This window comes from Phodopus roborovskii, unplaced genomic scaffold (assembly GCF_943737965.1).
Source record: "Phodopus roborovskii unplaced genomic scaffold, PHOROB, whole genome shotgun sequence".
Taxonomy (NCBI): Eukaryota; Metazoa; Chordata; class Mammalia; order Rodentia; family Cricetidae; genus Phodopus; species Phodopus roborovskii.
The window spans coordinates 4,471,692-4,482,802 of NW_026126682.1; positions in this window are offsets into that span (position 1 = coordinate 4,471,692).

Sequence of the window (11,111 nt, forward strand, 5' to 3'; positions counted from 1 at the left end):
ACAAACATGGTATGTACTCACTGATATATGGATTTCAGACATAGAACAAAGGATTAGCAGCCTACAATTCACACTGCCAGAAAAGCTAGGAAACAAGGAGGACCCTAAGAGGGACATACATGGTTGCCCAGAGAATGGGAAAGGGGCAAGATATCCTAACAAATTTGAAATATGGTGGGAGGGGAGAGGGAGTTAGAAGAAAGAGAAGGGGAGAAGAAGGGTGCAAAGAAGGACATGAGGGAGCAGGAAGATTGAGACAGGGGAAGAATAGAGAGCAAGAAAAGATATACCATAATAGAGGGAGCCATTAATAGGTCTAAAGAGAAATGTCCAGAGACCTACAAGGATGACCCCAACTAACAATCTAAGCAATAGTGGAGAGGCTACCTTAAAAGCCCTTCCCCAATAATGAAATTGATGACTACCTTATATGCCATCCTAGAGCCTCCATCTAGTAGCTGATGGAAGCACAAGCACTAAACACCACAGCTAAACACTGAGCCAAACTCCTGGTATCCAGGACGAGTGATGAGCAAAGGGGTCAAGACCAGGCTGGAGAAACCCACAGAACCAGCTGACCTGAAGAAGGGGAAGCTCATGGACCCCAGACTGATAGCTGGGAAACCAGCATAGAACCGATGTAGACCCCCTGAATGTGGGTGTCAGTTAGGAGGACTGGGAAGTCTATGGGGTTTCTGGTAATGGATCAGTATTTATCCCTAGTGTACAAATGGACTTTGAGAGCCCATTCCACATAAAGGGATACGCTCTCAGTCTAGACACATAGGGGAAGGCCTATGCCCTGCTCTAAATGATATGACAGACTTTGAAGATTCCCCATGGAAGGCCTCACACTCCCTGGGGAGCAGAAAGGGAATGGGATGGGGGTTGGTGGGGTACAGAGGAGGAGGGGAGGGTAAGGGAACTGGGGTTGACATGTAAAACAAGCTTGTTTCTAATTTAAATTTTAAAAAGGGGGAAAAAGTGGGTCTCCCTCTTTCAATTATTTAATTAAGGAAAAATTCTTCATAGATGTCTTAGTTAGGGTTTCTATTGCTGTGAAATGACACCATGACCAAGGCATGGAAAATTGAGGTGGAGGCTTCCAGTTTCAGCGTTTTAGCCCGCCATTATTATGGTGTGGAGCATGACTGTGTGAAGGCAAACATGACTCTGGGAAGGATCTGTTGATCCCCAGGCAACAGGATTTAGACTGGGATACTGGGTGTGGCTTGAGCATATATGAGACCTCAAAGCCTGCCTCCACAGTGACACACTTCCTCCCACAAAACCACACCTGCCCAAACAAAGTCACATCTCCCAATAATGCCACTCCTTCTGCAGGCCATTTTCCTTTCAAAGCACCACATTCCACTCCCTGGCCCCCAATGGCTTGTAGCCATATCACAATGCAAAAATGCATTCACTCCAACTTCAAAAGCCTCCATAGTCTATCACAGTCTCAAACTTATGTAAAAGTCTAAAGTTCAAAGTGTCTTCTGAGATTCATGTGATCTCTGTTTAACTGTAATCCCCTGTAAAATTAAAATTAAAAAGCAGATCACATTCTTCCAACAGGATATACATGATATATATCATTATTCATTCTTGGAGAGTGTTTGTCTTTTGTCATCCTGCCTGGATTAGATTGTTGTAACTTTCCAGTGACTTTAATCACACTACATGGTAGCACCAAGATACACCTTAAAGGATCTTTTGTACCCTAGACTTAATCTTTGTTATCTCCACTGTGGAGAATGAATCCAATTTCCTGCCTGGATCAATCACCCCTCCTAACACTATTACTTCTTTCTGAGACTGTTGGCTTAAGGTCATCTGAATCCCAATGTGGCCAGGAGCAACTCTGAGTTTCTAGTTGAATGGAATGTCTGTTGTGGGTCCTGAGAGGAGCACTCCCCACTCTGGAACTTAAACTCCTAGGCCAGCAGAACTTAAGGTCATGGGAACAGGAAGCAAAAATTTTCCTAGTGGGTCCCTAGGGTGATAGAACTATTTCCTCTTTTACCCCTTGATTCCTGGGCCCATGGATCCTGGCTATGGGAGAAACTGAATCGTATTGGGCACTGATTCAAAGCACATATTGCCTTCTAGGAGAACCCTGCCCCAGTCCTCCGGGCTGCTGCCATCTAATCAGCACTGTAACTGTGTCCTCAAAAGGCCACTCTATCTTTCTATGTGGCCAGCTGCTTCAGGATGGTGGGGAACATGTTAGGATCAGAGGATTCCATGATCATGGGCCCACTGTCACACTTCTCTGGCTATGAAGTGAGTTCCTTGGTCAGAAGCAATACTGAGTGGAATACCATGATGGTGGATAAGACATTTTGTAAGTCCACAGATGCCGGTCTTGGCAGAAGCATGGTGTGCAGGAGAGGCAGCCCACAACCATATTAAGAATCTACTCCAGTATGGACAAATCATTGTCCTTTCCCTGGAGGAAGTGACCCAATGTAGTCAACCTGCCAGCAGGTCACTGTAGGTCTACAGGCAACTATTGGTGGCCCTGAAGGACATTAGAATTATCTTGCCTGGCGTCTCATTCAGAGAAAGCCACTGCTCATTTAACAAACAGTAACAGATTAATTTCCACAGTCAAAGGTGGAAAAGGCAGTATTTCAGGTGATGGTGTGTGGGTACATCTTCTGCTGAGGGCGGAGGGACTACTTCCTCAGGTGAGATAAACCCTTGAGAATCTGAGGGTTCAAAGTTCACAGCTTCAACAGGACCAATACATATCCCTATCCCAAGTTAGAGGGTCCCATTCTTTACTAACTAATGCCCTACTTTAACCTTCCACACCCTCCCATCCCAATCTGGGACTTGAACTTTCACAGTAATTCAGCCAACCTAATAACGAGGGCTTTGGTTTGATTTCCTGCAACTTGTGCCCTATGGCTGCTGAAGAGAAGACTCTCCTCCAGGGCGCACTTAGAAACCTTTAGACTGTTTATGAGCATCTGCAGCCATTTAATTTTATCACTGAGTTCATTGCCCTTCACCATACTCTGAGATGCTAGAATTTGGTTAATTTTATCTTTTCCTTCATCAATTGACCGAGATGCTGGAAGCAACCAAGCAACAGCATCATTTTCCTTATTTTTCTACAAACCATCACGAGTTTTATACACACTCACTAAATCCATTGCCTCTCACAGTTGGTGAGTCAGGATAATCAAATGCATTTGTCTCCTTATGTCTGTGAAATAGTACACATTGTGAGCTTTCTTTCAGTACTCTCCAAGCCCCCAGAGAGGCTTCGGTAACTGCAGGAGAGGCTTCTGAAACTGGAGTAAAGGTTTCAGGAACTGGAGAGACTTCAGTAACTGCAGATGTTGGCAAATTGGAAAGCATATTCCAGATACCTAAAAAATTCGCTTATACTTCTGTTGCACTACAACCATTTCTGATACCAAAATCTGTATTAGTCATGGCTCTCTAGAATGACTTACAGGCTGGGATCCAGCTAATCGAATAATCGTGCCTCTGAATGGAAGGTTCAAGGATCCAATAGTTGTTTAGTCCAGGAGGCTAGATGTCTCAGCTGATCTTCAGCATAAGCTGGACTCCTAAAGAAGTAGGCTCAAGTGCCAGCAACAGACTTGCCAGCAAGAGTGAGAGCAAGCAGGCAACAAGAGAACTTCCTTCTTCCATGTCCCTACATGGGCTGTGAGTAGAAGAAGGTTGTGGTCCAGATTAAAGGTGAATCTTCCCACCTCAAAAGATCTGTATTAAAAGCTTATCTTTCCACCTCAAAATTCAGGTAAGAATCATGTCTTCAAATGCTTTAATTAAGGAAAATCCCTCACAGGTGTGTGCAGCCATTCGGGTTTTAGTTAATTCCAGATGTAGTCAAGTTGAACAGCCATCACAATAGTAAACAAGTAAGGTGGAGTTTAAAAGGAAGGGGTAAGAACACAGGTGATATGAAAGGAGAAAGCAGAACAATGGAACAGGATGGGTTAAATGGGGTTGCAGTACTAGGTCAGGGTAGAGGGGGGAGTATGAGGAGGGATAACACTAAAGACCTTTAAAAATGGAAACCTAGTGCTATATAAACTAGTAGTGCAGTTTTTTAAATTCATACACTCATCGTTGGTGACAAACACTTTTAACCCCAGCGTTTGGGAGGCAAAGGTAGGCAGATCTCAGAGTATGAAGCCATCCTGGTCTACAGAGCAAATTACAGGACAGCCGGAGAAACTCCATCTTAAAAAACAAAACAAAACCCCACACATTAACATTTCAATAGAGTTTCTAGGGGACAATACCTCCTCTAGATGTCATAGGCTATCAAATAAAAGACCCAGTACCAGGAATGGGTTACCTCTTTTCAAATTGTTGGCTAGTGGGGTCTCATAATCATCTCCACTCAAACATTTCAGGCCATTGCTATTGCTCTTGGTTACCCTGAAGAACTTGATGTTAAGACCCTGATATTGAAGATAACATATATTTATATTACAGAACATGAAGAAATTAAGCTGATACTAAGTTTTAGTGCTAGAAGTTTCTATGCATCCTAATAGCAATCAACAGTCTTACCCAGTGAATGACCAACCACTTTCTGGTTGGACTTAAAGTTTGTTTTACAAGTGGGAACTCATGCCTGTTACCATTTAACTGAACAAAAAAAATCATGTTTGGGTGAGGTCATAGGGCCTAAGAGAGAATTTAGTACTCTTATGCTACATGGATTTGAAATGAGAATGACTCTCAGATTAGCACATCTCTCAAACCTCAGACATTCTTTTCCAGTAGATGGTAGTTAATACAGAGACCCACAGCTGGCCAGTGTGCAGAGAATAAAGGACTGTTGAGAGCATGTCTGGATTGGACATCTAATTACCCTTCTATCTGCCAAGACTCAGAGATCATTGGGGAAGAGTGGGCAGAAAGATTGTAAGAGTCAATGGTAGTGGACATTCCCAGAGTGAATGGGGCTGGGGCTCATGAATTCCAAACCTAGAGGAGGAGCTATTGCCAGCTATGGCTTCTGGGGGACCTCTACATTGCCTATATGACTAAGACCACACTGATCCTCCCCTAGGCCCTTAAGATAATACGTATATAGCCTATCTCTAGAACCCATTTTCATGGATGACATAACAAACGCTTTGCAAATAAAGTCAATGTAATTATGCCTCCTGTGCACACAGGATTATGTTACACTAGGAAACTTTCCCCCAAATTCTACTGAACTTAAATATGCCTAAAATAAACTGCCTGGTGTCACACTCTAGAAGTTTGAACGACTACTGAGTGTTGAACTGGGTTTTCTTCTTGTTTCCACAGATCATTACTCTGCGGCGGTGGTATATTGTTTATGATTTATTAAAGTCACTGGAGATCAAAATAGAAAAGCAACCACACTAGTAGCCATAGACGCCAGGAACACACCTTTAATTCCAGGACTCAGGAGGCAAAGGCAGATGATCTGAGTTCAAGGCCAGCCAGGGCTACATGAGATTGAATCAAGTAACAGAGCTCACATCTTTAATCCCAGCACTAGAGAGGTATAAAAGATAGGAGCAGGGTCTTTTAGTAGTGAATTTCAGGATATTCTCCAGCCACACTGAAGAGAGGCAGCAGTCTGAGGCTCAGTGAGAGCTTGTGGAGACAGGACCAACCCTTTCAGCCTGAGGTAGAGGCAAGAGCTATTGGCTTGGCTGCTTTGTTGCTCTGATCTTCAGCTTGAAGCTTGAACCCCAGTATCTGTCTCTGGGTCTTTTATCTATTGTGCTACATTCTGCCAGTCCTGTGTTTGCAGACACACCACACAGTCCCAGTGACTTTTTTCTAGATTCTGATATCCAATTTCCCCAGCAACACTTAAAAAAAAAAAAAAAAAAAAAAAAAACTGTCCCTTCTCCAAGTGTGTACTTAATACCTTTGTCAAAAATCATTTATGTGAAACAATTATAAATCAAAAGGCTGCATGTTAGTGCATGGGTTTATTCTTAGAATCAATACTTTGCTCCCTTGGTCTTTGTGTCTTGTTTTGATAATAATATGTTGCTTTGATTAGTATAGTTTTGTAGTAGTTTTTAAGTATGCAGTATAATACCTTCAGTGGTATTTTTTGTTCGAAATGGTTTTGGCTGGTGAGAAAGAGAGTAGTCAGGGGTAGAGAGGTAGAGACAGACACATTACAGTGAATCTAGGTTTGCTTAGTGAGACTGTTTATCTTGTCAACTAGGTTGGACTAAGAAATACAGAGGAAGCTAATGAAGCACAACCTGGATGTGTCTGTGTGAACATTTCCAGACACAGATTGTGAGGACTCAGACTGAAGGGAAGATTTAACTCATTCATTGATGGATTTAACATCTGGATGGATCTGAGAGGTGACAGAACTATGAAGGTTGGGACCTGGTTGGAGGCTACATGTTGCCCCAGCTTTCTGTTTATTCCTGCCCACCATGATGTAGGTTGCTTGTTTGCTGTCTGTCTAGATGAGGAAGCCAATCCGCCACTGCTCCCACCATTCTTAAATTCTGTCCAGTGCTTTGGCTATGCGGTCATGAACCAAGCCCTCTGAAGCTGTGAGGCACCTGTCAAGTTCCCCTTTTCAGGTATTTGACCATCTCTATGTAAAGATAAGAGCATACATTTCATTTTTTTGTCTTCAAAGGTTTTGTAAATATTTTATAATTCTTATCAAGTAGATCCTTTTCTAGTTAAATTTACTCCCAGGCATCAGCGTGTACATGGATGTGAGGGCAACTATTGTAAACATATTTGCTTTATTGGTTCCTATTCCATATAATTTGCTATTGGCATGCAAGAATACTACTGTTTATTTTGTATCCTGACGTTGTTGAATTCACTTACTGGTTCTAATAGTGTAGAGCGGCTCTTTGGTGTGTGAAACTGCAGAAACTCTTCCTCCTGCCTGTGTTGATTAAAACTTCTAGGTTGCTGAGTAACAATAATGGAAGACTGATGCTTGTCTTCTAAAGGGAAATGCTTTAAGGGAATAGAGGAGAAGTGTACCTACTTTCAAGCAAGACTGGGACCACAAGGACTAATGAAAAGAATGTGTCACACCAGGGTGGACTGACAGTGCTGAATGGCGCCCACGTGGTTAATAAGAACTTCCACTTAAAATTTAACAAGCTTAAAAAAGGGTTTTAGAAACAAAAGAACAGAGACAAGCAAGGTTTCTTGGTAGCAGCATTTTTCTCAGTTGAACTCTGCTTTGCTAGAGACAAGCAGATATTTGCGCGGCTCCTTTAAGGGAAGATTACTGACTCAGCATAAGCGCAAAAAACCGCACAGCTTTTAAATAACTCTGCTAACAATTTATTGGTGTGTATGAGAGATGGCAATGGCAGTGACCACATCTCCAAGCCAGCAGCATGCTTTCTGGGTGGCAGCGCAGACCAAGGCGGTGAGCACAGCTTTCCATGCTGGCGGGTAAAAGTACCCGCCACCATCTTTGGTAAACCGCGGCTGACAACAGCTAAGACTTTCATTTTAGCAATGTTGTTGTTTACCAGATAAAAGACTTGTGGCCAGACGAAGATAAAGATTTACAGTAAAGACAGATTCATATTAAGAAGAATCTCTAAAGGTTTACAGTGTGTTTTAAAATATACATAGACATGAAAAAAATGGTTTTAAAGAGACAAAGAGGAACTGGGTGTGGTAGCACACGCCTTTAATCCCAGCACTCAGGAGACAGAGGCAAGCAGATCTCTGTGATTTGCAAAGTAAACCTGGTATGCAGAGTAAATTCCAGGACAGATAAGAGTTACACAGTGAAACCCTATGTCAAAAAATAAAAAAAATAAAATTAAAATAAACAGAGTAATAATAAAGCCATGTAAAGATGAAAAGCTCAGAGAGAATCTGGTTACTGTATGCTATTGTGTTATCTCTGCATTGTTTGACTGCTGAGAAAATAACAACAACTGATAAAGGAAATGCTGCTGGATTAATTCAATTTATATATTTTAAAAATGCTTTGACTCCAACATTTAAGTTCAAGGACAAGTTACTGGGGAAAAGGATTTCTATTTTTGTTTCCACAGAAAATAAAAAGCTATGGATTCCTTCCAGACTAATGTGGTTTGAGCAAGCCAGACCCCCTGAAACAGAGTTCCTGATGATCCAACATTCAAAACAGCTTGAACAAGGCAGACTTGCAGACTACAGCCAGGATTCCTGCGTCTTCTTAGGATTCCCCCATGACAGCGCCCTTTACCAGCAGGAAGTAGTTTGGAAAGAACTACGCCCAAATTCCCAAATATTGTTTATAAATGTTTGTTTTCATTTAAATGGACTTGGTTATAAATGGTTAATGATCACAACCAATATTCTTTTTAAAGGTAAAAAGGGAATTATGGTATAGATATGGATACTTTGTATTGGAATGGATTTTCATTTATTGATACAATTTAATGTCAATTTTGTGAGATGTATATTTCTCCTTTTGTTTAGGTATTGTGTTTATATAGCTCATTTAGAAATGTATAATGTAGTACAGATAATAGATAATTATCTATGATAGTCAAAGTTTAGAGTTAAGTTAGTTAGGTTTTTCAAGATACACAGAGATGTATTTGAGATAGATAGGCATTCTTTAAACCTTTCAAAGACCTACAGAATATGGCATTTAAAATGGTTTAGGGTTTTCGTGACAGTGAGACATAATTGTTCTTGGCAATACCACCTGCACCAGAAAAGAAGATGGACATTGAAGAAACTCATTTTGGAGTTTGCTTCCAATATGGCAAGACTAGCCATTTGGACAAGATACTGCTCTTGTCTGGACTGTTTGACTTTGTGATGTATAAACTGGACATGCAGGACCCACAGAAAAGTGATTGCTGATTCAAGATGGACATTGCTACAGAGTTCCTGCTTCATGGAAGAATCTACAGGACACAGAGAAAAGTGACTGACAAACTGCCAATACAAGAAGACAGTTTAAAGTTTCCTGCTTTGCTGAAGAGTCTGCCAGACACACTATGGCCTATGGGCTGAAGATGGAAGATTACAGAAGAACTTCAGGTGACTGACAAGGCAAGATGTCTCTGTCATTTCTAGAGTTTATATACTATCCTTCTGTGGTCTTTAAAGGAGTTGAAGACAGATAGTTATGGTTATAGTTTTCCTTAGGATTCAATGATAAGGTACATATAGGACTTTAGACTCACAAGATAAAATAGATGATGAAATATTTTCTTAAATCTTACTAAATGTTAATGGACTAAATATTGTTAACTGTGATTCTTATTGGATAACTGTTATGTGATATATTTTGCTATGTTAAGGTTAAAACACTTCTTTTTATTTAGACAGAAAAGAGGAGATGATGGGAGATGCCATTATGTATATATGTTTCTCATACTGGTTAATAATAAAGCACTGTTGGCCAATAGGAAAGGAAGATAGGAGGGACTAGGAGACAAGGAGGAAATAGGAAGTAGTAAAGAGGAGTCAAGATGGAGAGTCTGGAGAGAGCTGGACGCCAGCCGCCTCCCCGGTAAGAGAAGGCCATGTGAAAATACATAGATCAGCAGAAATGGGCTAATACTTAAGACAGAGCTAGCCGATTAGAAACTAGCACCTGGCCAACAGTATAATATCAAATACAGAGTCTCTATGTGTTATTTGGGGCTGGCTTGGTGGCGGGACAAGACCAGACGGCGGGCGGAAAAACCTGTACTCCTTACAGTGCTGGGCAGATGTCATTGTGGAGTATTTTTGTAAGGCCATGGTTCTTTTATATAAGTTATCAGCTGCCTATGAGATAGGAGAGAAGCCCTAGTCCCTACTTCACAGGACCTGTCAGATCTACATGACCCCAACTGGATGGCATTCCCCTACATATGGTATTGTGGTGGGGGGTTGGGAGGGGAGGGTGTTTAGAGTGCATGGGAGAGGGTAGAGAGGGCAAAAGGGAGGGAAGGAGGGAGGGAGGGCTGAGGGGAGGGAGGGAGGGAGGGAGAGGGAACTGGGATCGACATGTAAAATAATAAATTAAAAAAAAAAAAAAAAAAAAAAAAAAAAAAAACGCTTTGACTCCAAAATTTAAGTTGAAGAACAAGTTACTGGGGAAAAGTATTTCTATTTTTGTTTCCACAGAAAATGAAAAGATGTGGATTCCTTCCAGACTAATGTGGTTTGATCACACCAGACCGCCTGAAACAGAGTACAAGCTGATCCTACATTCCAAACAGCTGGACAAAACAGCCCTACAGACTACAGCTAGGATATCTGAATCTTCTTCGAATCCCCCAAGACAGCGCCCCTTACCAGCAGGAAGTAGTTTGGAAAGAACGACGCCCAAATTCCCAAATATTGTGTATAAATGTTTGTTTTCATTTAATTGGACTTTGTTATATAAAATTAAATAAAAAAAAAAAGAACCCTTCTTTCATAACCTCAGCCTTTTTATTTTGGTGAGGGTTGATATAAGCTATTAATTTTGAGTCTGATCACTTTCACAAGTTATCACTGTAAAAAATACAAGCTGGAAGGAGTTTAAAAAAGCTGGAGAATTAAAAAAAAAATCAGTTTCTGTCACTCTAGGTTTTGATCCACATTTTCAAGTCATTATCAGTGTATCTCAAATCTGCTATTTACTGAGCTCTTTGCTAATGTCCCTAGCCACAGGTAAAATGTATAGAATGTGCTAGGCTACCACACAGTTCAAGATGAGCTTGAGCCTCAGAACTCTCAAAAAGGAAAAAAAAAAAAAAAAAAAAAATTAAGTCAGTTTCTTTTGCTCTCAACAACAGAAAAAAATCAGCCTTAGCATTTGTTCTTTTTAATTCACAAAGGCAACAAATTTGTACCTTTGCTACTAGGTCATATTTTAATGACAAATAAAGACTTGAAAATTGTTTTCAGATATAAATTCTACTTTCCATGCTTTTAGTCTTATTTCCAATTTATAGCTGCTCCATAAGGCCCCAGCTTCCTACAGTCTTGTCTCTCCTCTGACATACATGAGTCTGGCCACATTTCCAGTCTGAGCTCCCAGCAGTGTTCCCATGCAGAAGCACTGCTCAAGCCACGTGGACTAAATGCCATGGCTATTGACTTTTGTCACTTTTTCTCTGCCTCAGGATTAGTTCTTC